This window comes from Corvus cornix, chromosome 7, assembly GCF_000738735.6.
Source record: "Corvus cornix cornix isolate S_Up_H32 chromosome 7, ASM73873v5, whole genome shotgun sequence".
NCBI lineage: Eukaryota > Metazoa > Chordata > Aves > Passeriformes > Corvidae > Corvus > Corvus cornix.
Genome location: NC_046337.1, coordinates 31509650 through 31534735, shown reverse-complemented (window position 1 = coordinate 31534735; position 25086 = coordinate 31509650). Strand labels below are relative to the sequence as shown.

The following is a 25086-nucleotide window of genomic DNA, read 5'->3' as shown; positions in this document are numbered from 1 at the left end:
ATACAGAAAACTAGCCAGCTCACAGATCCCAAGGAGTGACTGGAGTCTGCTTTCAAACCAACCTTGTATACATATGCAGAAGCCTCAAGATAGCTTATGATACTGCCTGAAGTTTGTGCTCTGGGCACCCAAGAAGCTCAGACAAGTGTGGAAGCCTGGAACATCCTACATGAGGATCATAAAAACAGACAGACTCAGACCCAGACACACTGCCTTCAGAAGCTGCCTGTATGCAGAGAAATTGTTCTTGCACTTCTACTACCACCTCCTTGTATCACCCACCTTGCTCAGAACTACTTATAAGTTACATTCTCAAATTTTTTTTCTAGATCTCTGCTGATTCCTTACTTAGCCACCATGTAGCAGCAGCTATTTTTGGCTACTTACCCAAAACAAATCCTAAAAATGCAGATATGTGCCTCCAAAACCTTCTCTCAACAGACCATGCATTCCCTAATGCACACCTGTTCAAGGGTAATTTGTTACAAGTGCACATAAATCTACAGAATTACCAGGCAAAACCAAATCTGCTGCCCTTGCAAGCTTTTCACCCTGAAGTCAAACACACAGCTTGCTTCACAATGTAAAATACCTTTTTTTTAACAACACCTTTATGTTTACAATAAAAGGTAGGGGATAAATATTTGGGATTTTCCTACTAACAATAAAATAAAATTTAAAAATTCCTCACAGCTGCTTCAAGTAGTTTGGGAAATGTAATAGCATGAAGATTTTTCTTGTTACTTTACATGAAATAGGTGGGGTGATGGTGGCCATGTACACGCCACCACATTGCTGATAGCAATGGAAAACTCATCTGCTGTGCAGGAGGCACACTGAGTAGTAAGCTGCATGGTGAGGACGAAAGTCTGGAGTGCATCCATGCCTGGAAAGCTTTATTACATCCATGTGAACATAGTGACATGCACAGAATACCTAGGGCTGTTCTAAGCTTGACTTCCTAGACAGTCAGAGAAAGTACTTCTTTCCTTCCTTCCTTCCCGCTTTACAGCTGCCCTTTCTGAAAACAAACAAATTTTGGGCATACTTCAAGAAAAAAGACATGTAACACTAGATTTTCTGCCACAATTCATGCATTCCTCCTGCTTTACTCCCTGACATTTGACACAGAAGCCTGAAAAAACCTGCCTAAGTTTCATGCGGTATTTGTTGCAGAATGTAAAATTCTAGTAAACAATGGATTTTTTTCCTTATTTGAACCATGTGTGTTCTACTCTGTAATCTACCACAGATGGTATTTTTCTTGTTACATAGATGTGGTATCCTCTACTGTTAAGGAGTTATATGTGTGAGTTTTACGAAGGAACAATATAATACCATGAGTTCAAGCAAACATCTTTAAAACCAACTTTAAGGGTAGTTTATAAATTATAGGGAAGCACAAAGCTACCTGGCACTGATGTACACACAGAAGGGCCACAAAGGACAACAGAAATTTGACTATTTCGAGAGAAGGCCGTACAAGTTCAGTTGCTGATTCTTTTTGAGCATATTCAACATTTCTAAGTGTTCTGTTCTTTCTATTTCCACATTAATTACCAGGCTGTTGATTATTTCTTTGTTTTCAATTTAGAGCTTGCAAAAAACTAAAATAAACTCATGCCCTTTAACACCTGTAAAAATACTGCAATTAATGGATGCCTAGGAAAGTGGGTCAGAACAGAATATTTGAACACAGATAAAAGTTATTTCCTTTGGCCATGATAGACTTTTTTATTAGATACATATTTCAGGTCCTTTATTCAAATCCTGTAAAGAGTTTGAAAGAGACTTCGGACTAAAAATTGGTCAGCTGGGTATTAGATCTCTGTGATTCCTCTGATGTAGGATAAATGAGTTAAGAGTGGAGAGAGATTTCAGAGGTACTCCTTAGAAGCTATTGTTAAAAGTTTGATTTACAAATATAAAAGGAAAGATTTTTGAGAATTGGATTAAATTTCTGTGGCCATCAGATAAGAGAAAGCTCTGTCTATTACAGCAGCAGTTACCACAAATGTGTGTTTTGAGGGAATCTGTAAGGTATTGTGTCTTTCTGGAAGGCCTCTCAAATCCAACATGCAACACAGGCACATATACATTTTGATAGCTTTTTATAGCCAGGGCCTTTCTTTTTTTTCATACAATAGAATTTCATCTCCTCTCCATAATTGCCAGGGTATTAGCTGGATAGAGAAATCAATGCATGTACTAGTTCAAAAAATATTATTCATTGTTCAGAAAATACTTCTTGATATAATTCATACATCTTCATTTTTCTATTTGGCCCTGCCACAGAGCTAAGTCCTATTAATTACTGATCTCCTAGACTTCTCAAAACTGAACTCGTACTACATTTCAAAGCTTCACACCTTCTCCAGAGATGATTTCTTAGTGCAATTAATATTTCAATAATGTGAGTAATTTATCTGGCTGAAATGGCCTACTTATTAGAAATAGGTAATAATTTCCAATAGCAGAAACCAAGATTTTGCCAGTAGGTTTTTTCATGGAAAATTCTATCATGACAATGCTACATGTTATTTCAGAGTCAGAAAGGGCCATAAGCAATAGCAGATGGAAACATGTACTAAAACCCTCTTATTATTTTCTTTTCTCTAAAAGCATTTACTGTGGTGGCAGTTTAGCATTCAGTTCCCCAGAAATTATGGTGGTAAATATATTTTTGTGAGGAAATGGTCCTGTGATATGCTTGTGTAAAGTGACAGCACCAGGCATCAGTGCAACTCTGAGCTCAACTGCAGATTCATCAAAAGCAAGGGTAGAATAGTTGTTTTAACACCAAGCATGCAATAAAACTGCTTAGTAAATCCTCAAACTTGCAATTAAAGTCATAACACAGCAAAGGGAGATGGCAGAGAAGGTGATATGTGAAGAAAAATAAGCATGTCTGCAAAGCATAGGCTAGTGCTGGCACATTAAAGATGGATTTATAAGAGGACAGACATAAACCCATTAACATGCTTTCCACTGATCCAGAAAGGAACTCTTTAAAATGCTTGAAATCAATGGGTAAATAAAGTTCTTATTGATTTACAAAGCAGGCAGCTGCTATGCTATGTACTTAGTCAATGCAGTTCCAAGGAATATGAATGAAGTTCAAAGGTTAATTTCAGGATATTTTTGTTTGACTGGCAAGAGTTTTAGATGGTTCCTGGATTTCTATTTATGGCATCAAAACCAGTTGGACATAATCTGTGGAATATCTACTACAGTTTGTCCAAGTTTATTCTCCTTCTGTAGTTTTATACCCCCTATTAAGTGGGAAAACCCTTAACTTTTTATTCCCTTGCAACAAAGCTTTTCCAAATTTTGTCTTGCTGTACCTTAAACCTACCCAAATGATTTGTGAAGCAACCCTGAAATGGGGAGAAACTGCCTTAGCAGTAAGGTAAAGCAACTCTAGTTTGAAAATGAATACTCCACAGAGCCAGAAACTGCGTAATAGAAGAGAAAGAAAAATTATTCTATAACAACCCATTAAAGAGGTTCAAAAGTTTGTTTCATTTTACTGTGTTGGAAAGTTGCTGGTATATATCCAACCAAGTTTTGCTTTTATGTATGCGAAACTGAGAAAATTAAATCTACAGTGTATGAATACTTAAACTGTTGAAAGCTTGGAAACTCCATGGTCCATCAGGCTCTAAACATCTTTTTTACATGAACACAATTAGTTGTATTACTCTTTTTTCCCCCTCCCAAAATAAGAAACAAAGAAAGCCAGAGACAATCATACATAGTCTTTGTCTTTAACAAGCAAAAACACACTAAGGAAGACAAAACACAAAATGTGTCCTGGACCTTATAATCCTACACTTCACGAGAAAGCAGGCTATGACTTAAAACACATAGCTCCAAAGTCTGACTTGAAAGAGATCTTTGAAGGCTGGTTCTAAATGAGCAAATAGCTCAATTACTAAATTAACCTAGTTTTCACATGCCTGATCTCTTACAAACCTGTGACAAAGTTTCAATTCACATTTGTACTGAGAGTTTTGTTGGAACCAGAAGTGGGATTACAAAACCAGAAGTAGGTTTTTAGCTGCAATGCATCTTTTGCCACTGAATACACTGTGGATGGAAAGAGCTGTAATAAATAGCACAGAATGTTCCAAAGGCTGGTGAGATGAAAAATGTTGGGTTTTGGTTTTTTATCCTGCTTGGAGTAAGCTTTGTAAGCACAGACAAAAATGTGAGCAAGTCACAGCTGATTCAGATATAAGTAAATTTAAACTCCAAACTGAAATTCAAAGGGGTTTTGTTGAAAGCCTTGGTCACCTTTAATCTCAATTCTGAAGCTAAAGCAACATGAACAGATCACAGTAGAACAGATCACGTACAGAACTAAGATGCTGTTTGATAATTTTCATGCAAAATATTTTAAATTTTATAACTGAAGAAAAAATATTCAAAAATTCCTGAAAAAGAGTTTAGAGAGCTCCAGATGGAGAAAGGGGGAGAGGTTGCCAGTTGTCCTACATCAGTACTTTCAGACATGCAGGAAGCCAAGTCTTCAGTACTTGGAAGTTATTTCCTGCCCTACGACCCTCGCTCCCATTTTCATTAACTGATAGCATCATCTGAGATGCCACAGATTTCCCAAATCTCTTCAAAGAGACTTAAAAAATAAATTCACCAGGGCTTATTTCAAAGACTTAGGCAGACTGATGATAAATAGTGCCTCATGCTGCAATGAGAGTGATTTTAAAAAATAAATTATACACATGTAATTTGTACACATATGTAAATAAAACCTACATTAACAAAAAAAAAGCTTGGATTATGTATTGCTGCCTCTGCTTTGCAGTAGTGTTTCTAAAGCAGGAACTGTAACTAGAGAAGTTATGGAAAAACTGATCTTTCAATTGAAAAAAATCCACTGGCTTATTTTAGAAATTATTTAACTGGCAGTTGCTACACTTGGCCTTTTATCTGTTCCACAGTATAAACTCTGACAGTCTAACACACTCTTTCTTTCTTTCACTGCTGGCTAGTGAAAGTGTGCATTTTCCAGTGACTGTGTAATTCTGTTTTGGACTGATGTCATGACTGCCACTCCAGCAGACCCATTAAAAGTAAAAAACATACACATCTAGAACTTAAGCTGTTACCCAAACCAGAAACTTGTGATTGCAAAGGCAAGCTACACCAGCTTATAAATGGATTTTGATGTATGGCATCTGTTTTTCTGAGAAGTGCTGTAGATTCTTAAAAATTCAAACACGTGCAGTTTAAGAGCATTTAAACACCAGAAAAAAACAGAACTGCATGAGAAAAATGTCTTCTCAGTTTGAATTCACTGTAACACTAGATTAAAAAGTGAGGCTATTGTTTGAAAAAAAAAAAAGCTTAATTAAGACAAACTGGGACTGAAATACAGGAGAAAATTCAGTGCTCCTTCAAAATAGAATCTCTTGGGGAATGCTGCACAAAGGGGAAGAAAGCTTTTAAAAAGTGTACTTGACAATACTGGTCAGAAGACAAGCTGCCAATAATCCATTTTCATGCACAAAACACTCATTTCACAGCATATACATATTTGAAAAGAGATGAACAGAAAAAATTCAAAGGCATGCTTTGGCAAATGGTTAATGAATACGCTTTCTTCCCCCCTAACTTAAAAAACATGCCATAGACATGAGGTTTTGCACTTTGTCACAGCAAGGACAGAGAACAGATAAATACAGAAGAGCTTTTCTTTAGATTTACAAATCATAAGGTCAGTAGAATTTCCAAAAAAGGAGATTATATATGTGGTACTAAAACTGTCATCAAAAGCAGTTGCTAAGAATTCTAGAAAAAACATTCATTAGGCTATTTCTGTCAATATCTTGCCCAAATATACAGAAGCCTAGACAACTGTGCCTTGAACTCAGGTGATGGTGGCTAATCAATGTAGCTGTAAATAGCAGAAAAATCAGCAGGGTTAACTATCTAGTTTTTCTCAAAACGGGGAGTACATCAGGTCAAGCGAAAGTAAGAGACAGGTTCAAGAAAAATGCACCAGTCACCTGGACATGGACAGCTAAAAAGCTGGACTGGCACAGCTTTAAGGTAGACTCTTAAGTATATGGATCAAGGCATTCTAATGAACAATCAAAAGAAATAGAGATCTTGGGGAAAAAAAACCTATCAACTCATCTTTGGTTTTGTTAACAAAAATTCAAAATATTTATGGCTGTGCATTGGATAAACAAAATCAACCTATCTGTAAGTCAACTTCCTAACAAAAGTTTTCTCAAGTGTTTTGAAACATACCAATCTAATTTATCTTAGAGTAGGAGCTTGCCACATTTTTTCCTTCCCATTCATCTCAAACATGTTATGGAAAAATAATAGTCAAGACAGTAGTGAAAATTTCTTTTTCACTACAGCTACACACAGAAGCAATTCCCTTTAAACTACTTTAATGATGTATATGACAGCAGCAGAGTAGTCAGAAGAGATCCAAACCAACAAGAGCATATGATTTACTACCTCCGGCTGTAACTGTCCTTGGGGACAGAGGGACTGGTATAATACTTCTTTAGCTGTACCTGCTGTGTGTGGCAGCACACCTACTTGTAATGTCAACTATATACATCACACACCTGAATGATGCCTAAAACAAGACAACAGTAATCTCATTATTCCAGGTGCCAACAAAGTACCACTTGAAGAAAAATACCATTCTCTAATGCAAGTGCTGGTACCCATTTTAGGTATCACAGGCAAAGACACAGCTGACAAGTCGTCTCTGTTAAAAGACACGGACATTCATAGAGGAAGGGGAAAAGCTTCAGAGAGATCCAGAGATCCACTGTGTAAATTACCAAGCTAACTTTTCTGAATTATTGCCAGTAAGTGCATGAAACATTCCAGTGGCATAATGCAAACAACAAAACAAAAACTACTTCATTTTCCTTCAGCCTCCCATCTCCTTTTCCTCCATCCTCTTCTTTCATGAAGAAAAAACATGGTCACTAAAGCATGCCTTCAGATACTTAGGGTTGAAGTATTCCCTTCTCCTTGTGTCAGTCTCTCTCTGGAGAAAAACCACAGCACTGGTCAAAGCTGATCAAAGCCTGGGACCTGACACTGGCAGAACACAAATCAAAGTTGTCTAGTTATACTTTTAAAGCAATACATTTCAAAGCAAGGACATTCCAAAACTGTGATGACTGCATTTACAGCATAGTTTCTTTCATCATCCTAAAAGTGTAATGACTTGCAAAATAAAAAAAAAACATCACACAGCAATTCTTAAATAATGTGAAAATATCACTGTGAATTTCTTTCTGCTTTTTGGGGTGGATTTTTGGTTTTGTTTGTTTGGGGGTATTTTGCCTGAATAATTTAACCTCTACAGTTCAGATGCCAGAGTGTCTTGGAGTTTAAAAAGTTTATTGACAAGTCTTCAAATATTGTTTCTCTGTATTCTGAAAAAATATCCCTAAATAATCAATAAACCAAGCAAAAGGAAGTTTCAGCTTCCTGATGCAAGCCAGTGACCAGCAGGGCATGACACTGACTAAGAACATGACCTAACTTTTCCAGTTCTCTCTCCACAGGTCCTGCTAGAAGACTTCACTATTTGTCTTATTCACAAACTGAATTAGATTCAGTGATTTTAGTAAAGTAGGTAGAACACCACCTCTGAAGCAGGAATTTGGAATGAATCTTAAATTTAAGGCACAGCTTGAGCTGCATTGTAAGGTACATGTTACAAATCCCATCCTTAATGCAATTAACAAGGGAACACCCAATAGAAAGCAAAGTGAGTGCTAACAGACATCAGTAATTTTATTCAGTCTTTCTGCTCCTGACAAATGACAAATGTCACTTCTCCAAAGCAGGAGAACTTTGCACACTTCCAGTTAGCAAGGAATAAAGTGAAGTTACTGCTGGGCTGTGATGTTCAGGGGCAAGTGCTGACCATCGGAGAGAGCTACGGGGCGATAAAGATCTTACACATGCCAAGCTGCTCAGGATGCGCCACATATAGCCAGACAGCTGAAGACAGGACAAAGCCTGGGCTCTAACTGGGTAATGCAGCACATGAACATATGTTATCTTTCTTAACTTACCAAATCTCTTATTAAAAAACAGACCTTGGAACACAAAGCTAAACCCTTCTGGTCCCATTAGCTAAAGGCACAAACAGACATGAACCAAGATGGTACAGATCTTTTAGATATTAAGATCAAATTACTGGTTTTCTGTATTCTTTATTAGAGCAACACTAGCTAAGTTTGCATGAAAGGGTAACCAAGTGAAACAGAAAGCTGAATAGAAACTCCTGTGGAGTCACATTCAGCATATCTTAACTACCTCATGGCAGCTTCAAAATATAGAAAAATAGTTTGCAGTTAGCAGGAATATTTTTTCAAGTTAAAAATATTACTACCTTTATGAACACTGAAAATGTTGTTCAAAAAGAATAAGAGAATATGGGTTTAGTATACTAAAAACAAACAAGAATGAACAGAAGTTATTTTTAATCCTACTGTAAAAACACAATGGACCAATTCTCCTATCACCAACCACAGCCAACAGCAGGTGTTAGGAGACAATCACATATATAGGTCAAACATATACTGGTATTTTCCCACTAGAACTGGTCTCTCTAGATAACTTTCAATCACCCAACCTATGCAAATATGACTGAAAATAGTGACCTGCACAACTATATTTGTATTCTGTATTTTATTCTGAGAGCCTTGAACTAAGAATAATTTAATTATTAGCCAAGAAAATCATTCTTAAATGAGAAATAAGACACATCTGTTTTCATTTATTTTTAATTCATATACAAACCAAAGCTGTTCATTTAGGTATCTAATACTTTCATGTCCCTTTTAAAATGCCACACTTTCATAAAGCAGTGTAGGTGGATTAAGAGAAAATTATCCCACTACTGACCAAAGCAAGGTGGAAGCAAGAACACAAAATATTTGTGTTAATAGAATTTTGCTGGAGAATCACAAACCTCGCTACAAAAAGTTTGGTGCCCAGCCATGGAGTCTGTGAAATGCAAGAAGTTAGTGAAGAGGGCAGTGCAACATGAAGAAAAGCAACATCATGAGGATGGTTGTGCAGGGTACTGTGCTGCTCCTCCTGAAGTTTCTCTTCTGGGTGTGTGCTTTCAAGCATAGCCCATGAAACTGCCTTTACGACTGAACTAGTCTGAAGTCTACAACACACAAATTACTTTTGTTTTCAGTTTACCTCCTGAATCCACTTACTATAGTACTACTGCTGTCATCCTGAAGGTAAAATTCTGGTTGAGAGTATTGCAGTTACTCCCATCCCCACCTTTTGTGGCATCATCTCTGGTAGCAAGGCCAGCCTGGATCACAATTTACACTGCTAACTGCTGTACAGTGCAATGAAGTCAAAAGAGCTGAGTGGGGGAATCCACAATATTTACAAGTAACAAACCCTACAACAAAGGTAAACACAAAAAAGCCAAAAGTGAATATTTTTATTCCTCTGTTTGCAATCCTAAGCTTTAAAGCCTGGTTCTCTGAATAAGTGGATCATGTAAATTTCCCAGGAAGATGGGTGGCTAAACAAAACCCCAGAATTAGGAAGACAAGTATCACTTGATATGGCATTATGTTAAGTCCTTGGAAGATACTGGCTCTGACCTGTTCAATATAGGATGGTATTCTGTAGGTGTCTGAATTATTTCAAAGGAAAATGCTTACCCCGACTTTCAAATAGGCCCACAGAAATAAACATACAACAATCAAATTCTCTCCCTACTGCTAGTCACTAATACAAATACATATTTTGCAGTATAGATAAACATTAAGACACCTTCTTGAGTAGGAATACAAGTCTTCTCTTTTTCTTACTAAAAGTTGATATATTATTTTGATTAATTACTTGTCATGGATTTGCTTGGCTGTCTAACAAAATGAGGGAATGCTTTTTCCGCCAGAACTAGGGGAAAAAAAAGTTATTCCTTTTCAGCAGATGAATTATGTCTTTGCTTTCCTCTGAAGAACTGGCTTTGGAATGGGTTTAGGCAACACCTTAAAAATAACACGGTCTGGATACTTCTTTTACTCTCCGGGAGGAGCAGTTCTAAGTAAACACTGGAAAGAAAACCTGGCTGTTTTGATGCTCAAAATAACTAAAACATTAAAGAATAGTTTATAAGCTCAAGTAATCTATGTGTAGAATACTGGTAAGTGAGAAGTTTCACCACTAGGAGAATGTGGGATATGTAATGACAGATGTTGGTAAGAAACCCCTTGACAGAATACATGTTGTTAACTATATACATTAACCAGTGTAGCTCTAGACTCCCAATGTTTTGTTCATGTCAAAATTTTACCTGCAAGCTGGATGTAGCAGAACGGTGCTTCTTTTCAATCCACAAATTGTTCATTATCATTCACAAACTAACAAAAGAACCACAACAAATTCACTGCTAGAGAACTCCTAACTACTGAATATGCCTTTCTTTTTAACCATGCTGTACCTTTCACTCTAGAACAAGTTAATCTTTTTCCTACATATACCTAGGAGGAGCTAGTTTATTTAGGGTGATATACAGGCTTTTCCCTTCTCCTGCCTAAGCACCATACACATTTTGGCACTCAGATCTCAGTTCAGAACAAGTGATTACTTCTCCAAGACAAAAAATTTTTCTTAAAGTATATCTTTTCAAGTCTCAGCTGTACTCCCAAAGGCCAAATGGAAACACACAATTCAGGCTTCTCTTAGTGCAGAGAGAACCAAAAAGAATTCACTTAAATTTAATAGAAGACTGTCCTGCTCTTGCTTGAGCAGTTAGCAATTAGCATGTTCAGCTAGTAATTAGTATTTTATTTTCTTTAAAAATTATGAGTCACATTCTGGAAAGCAGATCCTCTGTTTGACAGGGGACAGACTTAAAAGCAAAACTAAGCCTTTAAGCAAAGGGCAAGTTACTTCCAACCTTCTCTTTACTTACGGTAAGGTCTCCTGGGACTAAAAAGCATGGCTAGAAAATAGTTGAAGGACCCTTATGAAAGGGAAGTAGAAGACTATGCAGTTCATTCGAAACAGAAATGTTACTATTTTGTTTTCAATTAACTGATCAACATAAATCTTACTTAACAGCTGGGTATGACTCATTAGGCTCCTGCCACTCCTCTTTTCTATGCCAAAACACCTCTCAGCTTGTGGGGAGGACGACTTAGGAGCTGACTTCATGTAAGCTCATTCAATCAGGGCTGACCCCTGAATCCAAAAGCAGGAGCTGGCACAAAGAAAGCAGAGAAAGGGATTTTGAAAGTGTAAGTAGATAAAGAACTAATAAACACCATGGAACAGTATGATCTGGTGCAGATTCCCTAATGTATACCACAGTTGTACTCTCCCCAAAGCTCAAACACAGGGATGTCCTTTAGCACCTGCTATGGTGACTGTTTATTGAGCAGCTATCAGTATCTACACAGTGTATATTCAAACATATATCCTACTGCTGTACATAAATTGTGACTTCTCCCCACTCACTTTCTGAGAGCTGATTTTTTAAACATCAGTGCATAACACTAGGTGCTCAGGAGTTAGTTCAGTGGAAAAAGTGATCAGATTGTTCCTCTGCCTGCTTGTCCATCAGCCTGCTGTCAGAACACAGGGAAGTTGCCAAGGGGTTGCACGCTCTTGACAGTTGCAGAGCAATTAAACCAGCATCTATCCCACTCAGATTCCCTGCTTTAGCACTCCATACCCTTAACAGTTAGAACAGAAATCAAGATTTCCAAAGCCAACCAAGACAAAAACCAAAACAAACACCACCACCACCCCAAACCCCCCCCCAAAAAAAACCCCAAAACAACCTACAAATCCACCCAAAAGCTTCACAGAAGTTATTCATCCACCTCCTGTCTTCATTTGTTTTCAAATTTCATTTCATATTAGCCCTTCTAGTCAAAGAGTGTCCAGCACCTTCCTTCTCTCCTCTCATCTCCCTCATTTAGCATTTCAACAAATTTAGACCACGGAAATTTTATCTTTTGATTTTTCTTTGGATTTTCCTTTTTCTTTTCCTTTTACCTTTGGAAGCAAACTGAAAACACTGCTGTCAATGTTTGGGCAAACAGGTCTTCTCTGTAAATACTAACCTAGTTACCTGAGAGAATAACCCTTACCAACATCATACCTGCTCTTAGTTTTAGTTTCTTTAATGCATTTTAAATTAAATGCCTGCATTTAAACTGAGTAACTCGAGAGGGAAACAGTACTTAAGAAAACACAAGTGTTGTCACCATGTCCTCCCTAGACACAGCCAAGCGCCAGTCAGCTCTCTTAGCTATAGACATATCCAACTGTTCCAACACAGTCACCTGATAATCCATCACTTCCAGCTCCTACAATCACCATTTCCCCCAGGCTGTTTTCACGTGCTGTACCAATGACAGAGGCTTCTATCTACATGATAGAAAAAGGCATTATTTGACATTACCCTTTTGATGCAGAGATCCACAATACCCTCTCTGGGTAAAATCTGTCCTTTTTCTCATTAATCATGATGCCAGTCTCTGCTGTCTGCAGACACTGGCAATACCCTCTGCAGGTAGTATTTAATGACCTGTCTCTGTCTCCTCTCTGCAGATCTGCTGCAAGAGAATGCTCCAGTTCTGACACTGTCACCATGACTTCCTCAGCTCTGGGGGTACATTCAACAAGTCAGCACAGCAGGCTCTAGCAGCTATGGAAGTTGCTCTCAAAGAATAGCATGGCCTCAGTATCACATATAAAATCACATTAAAAATACATCTCAAGGTCCATCTCATTGCACATCTAACATTAATCTCAAGCAAATATAGGCCATATGAGTTCTAGATAAAATTCTAATTTAATACGAGAATGAGTTTCACAGGAAATAATTTCATTATTAAATTGAGTAACAAAAGTGTTCACCAAAATGCCACTTTTACATCAAAACTGGAGATGCAATTATCAAGTTCACTTACAGTTTGATCTTCACACTTTCAAACTTGCTTGACATGCTTAGAAGCCCATTTTTTTTGTAAACTTCTTTGAAATACAAAGCCATTTAGAGATAAAATACAACTGCATTCTTTTTCCACTGCATAATTCCCATCAAAAATATTTCCAGCGCTTCCATTTCTAATGGAATGACCTAATGAAAGTATCTGAAAACAGATGCTTTTCAAATTATCCTCAAAGCAAAACGGCTGGTTTCGTCCAGACTGCATGATGTTGCAAGTCCTAAAAAAAGATTATCACCAAGCTCCCCTCAGCTAAGTTCACTTCGCTCTATGCACTGTGCATCATCCACAAGGAATATAGAAATAAACCTCTATAAAAGTCCTTCTGTTCCCCTATTCAGGGTAAACAGACCTTAAGTACTCAAGTAATTTGTCCATTTTGATGGAATTACAGTATGGTTGTATGCAATTCTGTGATGATTCAGTGCAAACTGAAAGGTTAGATGCCCATACTTGGTGCTGTACAAAGACCGCTAGTGAAAAACCTTGGGGAGGGATACAAAGACCCTGATGAAAAAAGGCTTCTCTTTTTGCTGCCACAAATAAGTTCATTTTGTTATTTTGTGAAAGATCATGCTGGCAGTTTTCACTTCTTTGAGACTATGTGTAACTTAATGGCTAGTGAAGTGGAAGATGATGATGAAAACTAGGATCTCTGATTTCACCCACACGGCACAGCCAGTTGGCAATATAGCATCTCTTCAACAGGCTCAACACATTTCCAAAACTCTAGGCTAGTGACCATCCACAGAAAAAGGTCAAATGAAAGTAATTCAGTTTCATGGCCTTCTGAGTCCTTTCTGCTTCTGCTGATCCTCCACCACAAATACAAACTGCTTCTTGGTGTGCTGTTGACATTCCATAAACATCTCTTCTGTCTCTTGATCTAAATCTTCTCAGATCCTTCCATATGGGGCACAAAGGGAACGACACTCCTCTTTGCTAAGTCTAAAAGTTTCAACGAGGGGACTTGCCTTTTCAGATTAATCATAGTTCACAACATTCAGCTTTGAACAGTCTTTCCTTCTTTTGTAAGAATTCCTGGTGTGCCTAACAAGTCAGAAAGCCGTAACATCACACTGAGATTTGTCCCCTCACTAATATATGCTCTGTTCACCTACTGCTTTTTCAATACTGTCAAAAGAAAAACTTGATATTTCTATTTTCACACTACATTGCTTCATTGTCTTGACTCTCCCGCCCTGCCTCCTGTATTTTTATACATCACTTCTTTTGCCGCTGGAAAATTCAGCTGTCCTCTAGCTTTCAAAGTCACAGAGAGACAAAAAATTAATCAATTAAAAAAAAAATTTAATCTGTCCTTGAGAAGAGGAGGTCCTTTTTCATTTCCCTGTTCCTAACATCAACATACCTCTTAGGAATCAAGCATAAAATATTAAATGCATTTGAAAGAAAATCTTGATAGATATGAAAAGCTATTTTTCAGCTTGAAGTTATGAAGCAAAATTATTATTCCATATGCATCCACAAATAAAAAAGGAAATTAAAGCTTCAGTGATTTTGTTTCAAGATGATTCCAATTTAGTTTCAGGTGACTGTGTTTTTAAGATCAGGACATCCTAGGTCAAAGGAGGGTCTATACTGAAAGCCTGTTTAATTGAAAGTGTGACAAAGTATGCATAAAACATTTATTTCCCTTCGACTTCCAAAGCAGCACATAGCCTAGCTTACAGAAGTGTACATACTATATTGCAGAGAAAAATATTTTTGTTGGTGAGTCCATATCAAACAGAAGGGTTTGTCCCAGAACTTTCATATTCCTTCCATTTTATTTTGTGCTATGCTTCAGTTCCTTTCACACACCTGTATCTCAACCACAACTCCTGCACAAAGCTGTAAGAGACTTACAACCACAACGCGGGGCATAAGCAGGTGAGAAATCGTTCTTACGACATCAACATGTACCCAAGGAAGAGAATAACATGGAAAATGACACAACTAAGCAGCTGGTGCCAGGTACCTGCCCACCAGACCCAGCTAGGAAGGTCTGCTAGTGGGGAACAAAATACTTCTTGTTACAACATCATAAAAGAACGATACCCAGAAATTACCTTTCATCAGTTAACATTCAATTGGCTTCAAGTAACAGAAAACAGGAAGAACTGCAGCACTGCCCATGGAAATAGTTTATAAATACAACGGCATCAGAGTTCTTGTGCTTGTGGGCTCTTAGTAATAAATGGCAGCATACAAGTAAAAGTAAACCTCATGGCATTTCGCTCAAACCATTTAATATGGTTTTCTCTTACACTATTTGCATTTTCTTTTCCACTTAAATTGAAAATTCATAATTCACAAAGTTAAAACTGGTTACCCCTGTGGGCCTGAAGCACACCCAGTCAAAAAAAATGCAGATGTAAGCAAATTTCAGCAATTGCCATAAGGCTGACTGAAGCCTGGCTCTCTAGATTTGCACAGGAAACCTTTGTTGTATTTGGCAGCCACTCTCTTGTGGAGCTCTCAGAATTTTTTTTTGTCCACAGACCTTATTGCTCAACAGAGGTTGAAAATTCAGCCAAAAAATGTCAGTTGCTGATACCTTTGCTATTTTACTTTGACAGCCTAGATTATTTTGGATATTTCCAAAGCTACACATCCTTTAGGACAAGATTATTTAACTTGCAAACTGTAACCTTTGGTCCTGCTCCTCAACCCTGACAATTACTGAAGAGCACAGATTCCACAGAAGTCATCGTGTGGCTAACAAACAATCTGTTTTATAGAGAGCCTGAATACGTATCAAATTCTGCCTTGCCAGCCAAGTTCTGCAGTTCCTCCTATACCAACATGTAAGACACTAAACATTTCCGATGGCTTTCTCTCGTCCATGCAGGAGTGCCTGGAAACACTGCGGTAACAAAATACCCAGTCTCTGGGGAAGGGAGGGTCTCAAATTGCTCAACAGCCAGTCTGCTGGCTGACCAAACAGAAGATTTTCATGGCTCTGGCAGGAGCTCTGTCTGGCCTTTCACAGCCAGTAACCATGAGTTCTCCTAAATCATGACAGCTGCAAGTCTTAGGGAAGAATGGAGGCAAAATATTTATCCACAAATGTCAAATATGATCTTATTTATTCATCCCTGAGATAGGAAATACCTATGTGGTATGTCAATCTAACTGATAGAAGTGGGCATGTGGCAGAATCTTGCTGAAATTAAAGGGCATTAGCTACCCAGACACCTACCTATTAAGGCAGCAAAACAGCAGGACACACCATACCCTAGATTGTGGGCTGTGCTGGGGACATTTTTCTTCAGAGACAGAGGAAACTTCTAGGGAGTGTCAGTTTATTTACCACTGATACTGATAAAGAAACTAGTGAAATATTTGAAATTTGGAAGGAAACAATTTGAAAATGAAAAAGAATAGTATGTTAAGCAGGAAAAATATAGCAGTAGCACAGTAAACACACTCAGCTTCACAAAAAAAAAAACAAAACCCAAACATATAACACATTTAACAGTTTTACTGCAGTGTACAAGCAGAATAGCACTGAAGACAATGAAAGGCAATTGTGAATCTAGAAGTGAAACTACACAGAACATACCACAAGAATTTATACTAATTACCTTCAAAGAGGATAGAATAGAACTTGAAGTAATAAGGCCAAACTAAAATCTGCCATAGAAACCATAATAGCTTGAGGATGTATTAACTTACTCACAGCAAGCCATGAATTAAATACATAGTCAAGATAGGAGAAGGCATTTACATGAAAGAAAAAAAACAAACGGAACCAAGACAAATAAGCAAATAATTGCAATGAAAAAGGGTTTGGGTAAGAATTTAGAAGAACAAGTATCTCAGTAAGATTCTCTCTCACAGGAGCAACAAGTATGGACGCTCAGGTGAATCAGATTAAGATTACTTTTACCACAATGTACAAAGAATCTAAATCAGCATAAATTTACAAAGGTGCCCTAAAACAATACAACCTAATGTGCTTATTCAAAAAGACTTATTAGTCCAACAGAAAGAGAGCAAAACTATATTTAAGCATAATTTTGAACAGAAGACTTAGTGTTCATGAACAATACCAAAGTAATCCAAATGAACAATTCCATTCCACAGAGCATTTTCTCTCACCTCCATTTAATTAATTAGAAACTGTATCCAACATCTGGTAAATTCCACCACTTCTGAGACTTCTAAAAGAAGGGGGGTCTAACAGTGTTTGCTCCAGATGAACCAAAAGCATGGTTTGTAGCAGCTTCAGGTTCTTGCTGCAATAATGCATTTCAGGAATAGCATGAAATAAGTCCAGAAGTTCATGCAACTACTTGTGTTGGGATCCTTCAATAAGACCTGCCATCATTTGAAGACAGCAAAGACTGTGCTACTGCTGCCTTCAAAAATATGGTGCTATCCTTGTTAGTTCATTGGAGCAATGCCTTCCTCCTAAGCCACAAAATCAGCTGCAGTTCATTACTATGAACTCTCACTCTGTCAGGGCCCTCCAGGTGCACCATGTGGATATAGAGCACGCTGTGCCAGTAGAACATGCAGCCTTCAGAAAAAAAATGCCTTAATTAAAGCTACAGAACATTAGCAACATCAGTGATAGCAACAATTGCTAAAGGCAACATGAGCCTAAACCCAAAGGCAATCTTTGTTCCACCAGCTACCAAGTTCTGGCAAACTTTGGAAAAGAGTATGTGAAGGATATAATGGATGTGCACAGCATTTTAGAAGATCCTTTAGACAGAATTAGTGCCTGTGGATGAAGAATGTGAAAAGAGCAGGTATGCAGTACTACAAGTGAGCAGCCATGTCTGGGTTAGGCAGGACAGAATTTGGAGGGTGTAGCGCCTAAACCACATTTCACACAACCTGTTACTTGCACATTAGCTAGGAGATATTCTCCTGTTAATTTACACTTTTCAGTTCAATAGGCCTTAAAATACAAAGCTATTCCATGATGACTAACTGTTGTTTCTAACAGTTACAAAGCCCCAGTTCAGAATACATCATGGTTCATGCTGGTTTTCTCCTGTTAGTTAAAGCAGCAGAATTTACTCAGGCTACTAAAAACATTGTGCATTAAAAGATACCACACAACTCTGAAATAAACAGCACACTTGGACTCACTCTTCCCTCCAAAATCCTTCTTTCAATAGAAATCATGGTAACAACCATTTGGCAACAAAGCAGTTTTCCCTGCTATGAAACTCAATACAACTGTTCAGAAAAAATCCACTCTGCAGCTGCTGCAAGAGAAAAATCCAAACCTTAACAACAGGCATCTGGACTTGGTGCTTGGAAATAATTTGGGAAATGAGTTTTACCTCAGTTTGAATACACTTACAAACTAGAGTTCTGTTGGCATTTTTTATCTCAGAGAAGACACAAATAGCAAAGGGAATCCACCCTTCAGAGTCAGTCCATTTGTGTCAGACAGATGCCACAAATGCCAAGGCATCAGTGCAAAATTTAGGAAAAAAGTAGAGGGTACATTTCTTTTAAGAAATAGATGTATGAGAGAAAGGAACAAGTAACCCTGCTAGCTGCAGTATCAGAAAAGGAAAAGTGGATATTTACTTGACCCATTACATTACATTACTCAGGACACCCACCAGTTCTGAAGTATCACTAACTCGGATCTATGAACCCTTGAGGCTCCTCTTAGAGTTCTCTCCCATTAAAGATAACCACCTCCAGTAAGGAATATTTTAAAATTAATTAATGAAACACTGAAGAAAAAAAGAAGAGTCTATGCTTGCTCAATGAATTCCTTCTTGAAAAGTAGTGCCGTGGCTATCCTGATGAACTAATGCATAAAAAGTACATTGTTTCCATGAGTTCCAAGATTTTGCAATGCGACTTTTCACAAAGACACTAAAAGCTGCACCAAGATCCCAGTCTCTTAGGCCAGCTATCATCCCATCACTGGGCATGTAATCCAGTGCTGGCCCCTGTTCTTGCTGGCTTCAAGAATGGGACAGGATTTTTTAAAATGGGATGATTATCAGTAGTAGGGAATTAACACAAGTCGGTTGAGAAGAGAACAGTAAACCTTGTATCTCCTGCTTTGTTGTTGGAAACACTTATAGCAGGAGAACACTGTTTACACACAGTAATGCATGGTTACAGCTGGTTTGTATCAGAGGAAAGGCTGTGAACATTTGTTAGACTACAGGCACAACATTTCTAAAAGACTGAGAGTCTCTCCTTTTAAGCCAGAATCTTTTTGTAACTACTGCAGTACTTACCTTCCCTAGGTGAAGAAAGCTTTGTCTCCTCTGCTACCAGTAAGAAAAAAATTAAATCTTCAAAGACATGAGACAGGAGATACTAAAGATTCAGCAGCTGCTTAACATAAATAAAATGGAGGCCCATTTTAGCACTGCTTCCATTAAACTGTATCCTTGCTTACTAACACCCACTATTTAAAGAACAAACCCTTGAAGCAAGACCTCCACATACAGTAAAATAGAGTATGCCTGTCTTTTTGTAGCAGAGTCTCTGCACTGAACAGTTCCAGTTCAGAAGGAAGTTAGAGGTGCAGGTTCTGTTTGGCTTCTCAGGTTATTTTTTGAATACTCAACATCTGTTTCAGCAGTTATGAGTTGCTCCGTTCGCATTTTTGTGGAAAGGAAAAAGTGTCCAGCAGTAGCCAATGCCTTATTGATAACGTAACTTAAAGTCTTTAAGTGTCATAGCTAATTAGGAAATACTTATTATCATTTATTTCAGAGCTTCTTTTCATTACCAGAATACAGGAGAGACACCAGAACACAAAACCAGCCTCACGCCTCTACACCTGACTGGTATTAATAAGCAGTTAATAGCCATGGGATTTGACTGGCATTGCCATTACAAATGTGTACAAGACATCATCTCTGTTTTTCAATTAGGAAAATGAGCTGTATAATGCATGTGGAGCCACACTGTCTCCACGCTATTGGGTTAATCTAGAAGACTCTTGGCACTTTACCTACCAGGCATTTGTTCCTCCAGTTGAAACCCTGACTCTTCTGTAAATGCCTTGGTGTAAGGCACATACTGATGCAGAAAATGCAGATGATGCACTATGACAGCTGGTGAGGGGTCAGTCCAGAGAGATGGTCCCAAAAGGAATCGCCTTCCTGAGGCCCAGTGTCTTCCCTCAGCTGCTGGCTAGGAGGGCCCGTGCAGAAGCTGTCAGCTCTTTAGTGATTGTCAGCTCGTGATTTCAGCTCAGCTCTGCAGGGCAGCCTCCAGGCCAGACCAGAGAGAGACGAGAGGCCCGTGTAGCTGTTTCACACAAGGCAGCTTTATTGGTCCGTACCCAGCAAAGGGAAGCCAGGGATGAGCATCTCTCTGCCCTCTCAGGGGCAGGGGGCTAGCTCTTATGGGATACAGGGGGTGGGTGTCAGAGGGTAAAGGCCAATGGGCTACAAAGGATCTGCATAGGGTCTCCCAGAGGGTTCTGGGTTTGTCTTCTTCTCTTGCCGTAACTGAAAAGTGGCTGCCTTTCCAGGGGAGTTCTCCTGGGAGATTGAACAATCTCCTTATCTCAGCAGATGTCCCTCCAGGGCAGTGGCTGGGCATACCCTACAATGCACAGCTTGTAGAAACCACCATATGGGAACACATACCCAGGACCATATAGAGTCGCCACAGCAAGGCTAGAAGGTTATTCGTTATTCACAACCTGGATACAACAGCCCAGCTGTGCCCGTATGGAGGTCAGTTGGTACCACATCTCCACAAAATGCCCTTTTCAAGGGAAAGGCACAATCCAATGAATGAAGAAAAGGTCAACTACATCCACACCACCCCAAGGTGAGCTCCTGCTGTCATTATATGTTACAGTATTTTCTATTCTAACTACTAGAAATGGTCAGAAAACAAATTCTATTCCCTCTTTCCCATAAAAAGAAAAAAAAAAAAAAAAAAAAAGGAATGCATGAAATGGGAAGAAATTTCAGTGGAATCCATGTTGTCAAATTCTTATATGAAATATCCATTTTATTTACTTGCAAGGCTTCTCACTTGTGTCATTACCTCCTTACTAGGTAACTGATATCTCCTTATCTTAAAAAGTTGGTAACAAAAATTCCAAACAGCTCTATCATCAAACTAAATGTACTGCAGTACGTATTGGCCAATATTTCCAAGGTACTTAGAGAACTTGTAAAATCAAACTAGTATGGGATGACATCATAATCAAGAACTCTGTAGTATTAAACAGTTTATGATCTTCAAAAGAAAAAAGGACATTCAAATCAACTATTTAAATTAAACTGAAATTATACTGTTTACTCTTTCACAATTTATCAGACATCAAAACATACAGACGGGAAATTATTTTAAAGAGCAACTTCAGAATCACTATCAAGATTCAAATTTCCATTTATAAAGTTTGCCTCTACTCATTCTCACCATATGCTTAGTCCCCCTAGTTAGAGATGTTTCTAAACAAAACTTCTTTGAAAAAGTGGTTTAAGTGTTTACATTTGTTTTGCCATCACCTGTGGAGCACTGCTAAGGAAACAGAGCGTGTCACACAAGAGAGTCCCTCCAAGGTGCCTGCCTTCCCTTTGACAGCAGCGGATCCCGTAGGAGAACATCAGTGTGCTGTTTATGGCAAGGCTGGGTCAGAACAGAGAGCTCTGAGGGGCACCACACCTTTGGCAAGCTCCCCTTTTCGGGGGCTCTGGACTTCAAACACGGAGTTGTTCATGTTGCAGTCGTTCTTCCAGCACCCTCTAGTGCTGACGGCGGCTTTGACTCGTTTCTATAATGGGGACACCCTCTCTCTATAAACCAAGCCTCCCCTCCCCGCACAGCTGCTTTGCCAACTTGAAAACTATTGATGTGTCCTGCTGCAGGACCTTCCCACAACACCACGTGTTCCTGCCGCATACCCACTTCTCACCTCTGTCATGTTAATTTTTCTTTCAGCAAATGAGATGCTACATTTTGTGTACCACAAAGAAAACAATGTGATTTCCCTTCAAATAAATATATTCCCCAAACTGAAGTCAACATATGAGTAGACTGTCTTTGCTTTAAGTTTACTTAGGCAGATCAGTACTCAATTATTTGAGTCAGTCACATCACCTCCTACATGAAGGCATTATTTAACAAGCAGCCTTTCTTAGCACTGATTTCCTTACAGAAGACTTCAAGGCATGTATTTCAGAACCCTCTTGTCTTTGCAGCCACAAGCTGGTTGAGAAAGACACAAAATGGAAGACAAAAAGCCATTTGAGAGCTACTGTGGAGTTTACAAACAGAACAGATTTTGAAGTATACCAGATACCTTGCCCCATGATGAAATGTTGGCCAACCAGCATCCCAGTGGGAAAGCAGAGTACAGGGGACAACAAGGGAGTTACCACAGCTCCCAGGCTTCAGATAGTGATACATAGCTAGATATTCTATTAAGGAGCAAGGCTGAGATCACATAGGGTACAGGAAAGTAAGAAACCTGCTGAAAAAAGTCAAATATAAAATGTAATTAGCATTTCAAATTAGACATCTGTCCTGTGTTGTACCACTGACTTAATGAACTGCAGCGGTACTGTAGTGTATCACACCCTGCTTTAAGGGACGGTCATTCTGCTTCCTTGAAGTCACAGTGTTTTTTCCTCTTAATCCCTCTTACACTGTATTATTTCCATGGGATTTCACAAGTGTTGGAACAGTTTAGAAACTTACGGTCTAGACAGAGTACATAAACCTAACTAGTAACACTTGTTTAGAAAGAACTTGACTCTTGCCTGAAGGATTTCCTTCTAAGTTGGTAACATATTTAAAATTATTCTATTTTTATTTACAACATTAAAAATAGATGTCTCAGAACTACAGCTGCATTCTCCCCAACTAGGGAAACTATAGTTTACCTATAATTACTTACACAAATACACAGTGAATTCTAAATGCAAACAATCTTTGGCCAAAACTATTTGCCATGATCTATGAGCTATTTGCCCAATTCATTGCAATACAATTTTTTTTAAATTTGCAAAAATACACCTTGTAATACTTACAATCACATTCAATTGATTGATTCCTCCTAAATAACCAACAGCTGAATACACTAGAATCCTTACTGAATCAAGTTACTTCTTTGGGAAAGACAAGAGCAAATTTCTGCAGACAGACAAACCTATGAATTTTGAATACTGGAAATGTAAATTTAAACAAATAAATTATAAAAAGCATACAAACCCACCCCTTCAAACAAATAAAAACAAACAACAGGTAAGATTAGTTTTGCTGCTTACTCACTTGAATACCAGATAATACTTTCAATATCTCCTACTGCCTCAATTTCCAAAAACTGGGACAAGTAAGCTTTAGTTCTTTATACACCTGTGCACTAAACCACACTTAAAATACAGGTTATGACAATGAATTAAAGGCTGAGTGCATCTAAAAAAAAAAAACCAACTTTTTTTTTAAAACACACCATGTGTGTTCATTATTTATTAATAGTTATATATAATTATGTCTCATATATAATTAATTATTTACAATTATTATTATTTCCTAATAAATTTATTGCAGCTATTTTAACTTTGACTACAAAAGCCTTTTAAACTCTGCCATAGTGACCCAATCTCATTCACAGTCATGTTCCATATTTAGAATAGGACTACTAATAACTTTGGGCAGCATTACTTGGAATTACACAGAGCATCTACAGTTGAAAAAGCCCTGTGTATAGTAACAAGCAAGCAGTCTTTTGTTACTGAAATCACATTAATTGCAGCTGCATTACTGGGTTTTTCTGCTGAAGTGTGGGAAGGAAAATCGAATTAATTGTGCTTCTGGAGGCAGAGAAACCCAGTCCTGAAAGCAGTGGCAGTGCTGTGGGAGAACAGTGCTGTGCACTGGTGCTGGTGGTATATGGTTTGTTTTATCTATCTGTGCTCCTGCCCTAGGATATGTTTGGGGGTAGTCTTGATCTCTGCATGGTTTATCAGCTTCAAAGCTTATGGCAGATTTCCTAAAATGATAAAAATAAATGTGCATTGCAAAAACATATGCATGAAGATGCACAAGGTATTTGCCTTTCTCCTTCATTAAGGGAAAAGATGAACAGGGCAAGTTTCTGTGCTTTAAATAGACTTGACTATGTTTAGTGTAGACCTGGACTAAAGAGTCCCATTCACATAATAGTGTGGATTAAAGGGACTGTCCTTTCCTAGAAACCTTGCTTTTTTCCCCCTATGACAGAACTCTGGCTTTACTCAGTGCCTCTGGCTCAGAACTTGGACATGATGTACTGTCCCATACAGGAGGAGCACTAGCTTGCATCTGCCTTTGGGTTCTAAAATATTCACCAGAATGAGAGCATGACACAACTGTTAAACCCAACTGCAATTAGGCAGAACTTGTAGATTCTGCTCTCAGCTCCAGAGAGAGTGCACTGTTTAATTGTCAAAGCATCTGAGATTGGCAGCCAGGTTTCTGGGTGCATTGTGCTCTCTCACACTCATCCCCCGTTCCCTATGACCACAATACTCCACGGTGTGTGCTACTGTCCCTACACAATCCTCAGTTAACTTCTGAACTAGGATTCAGTCCGCAGGCAAGAAAAGGACATAACTTGGTTTACAGCAGGATGATCACAACTACCTCCCCCAGAACGCACCTGTCCCTATTACTGTCTGTGAAGGGCGACTGTTTAAAAATCAATTACAAGCATACCAGAGATACCTTCAATGGCGTAAACAGCCGCCAAAACTACACAGCTGCGCAAGAACTGCAATTGCTGTTCCAAAGCAGCAGTGAAGGGCCCAGACACCATAAATCACGGTGTATTCCAGACATTCACATTGTTTCTAACAGCGGTTTTTCTCCAGATACGAGAACACGATGTGCTCCGTAACTCAACAAACCCACAGCTCGTCCACGTCGGCGAACGAGGGGGGTTTTAGCAAAGCTTACCCATCAGTTTCCTCTGCTCAGCCTTTCTGCCCACTTAAACAAGGGAGTTAACGCATTTTTCTCCTCAGACAGGCGCAATTCCAAACCCAGCCAGAAGACTCTCCCTTGCAGTGCCCTGGCAGCCCGTGCCACGCCCTGAGGTCAGGGGGGACCGGAGTGCTCAGGGAGTGAC

At 38.6% G+C, this 25086-nt stretch overlaps 1 protein-coding gene across 1 annotated transcript in view; it reads right to left on the bottom strand.

Moving 5' to 3' along the window:
• The window catches only part of COL5A2 (collagen type V alpha 2 chain), a 171160-nt gene extending 146155 nt beyond the window's left edge, over positions 1 to 25005 (bottom strand). Inside the window, exon 1 of the mRNA XM_010406502.4 lies at positions 24915 to 25005. The gene's annotated coding sequence lies outside the window, so the exon portion shown is untranslated. The remainder of the gene's footprint in view (positions 1 to 24914) is intronic.
• Positions 25006 to 25086: the final 81 nt, after the last annotated feature.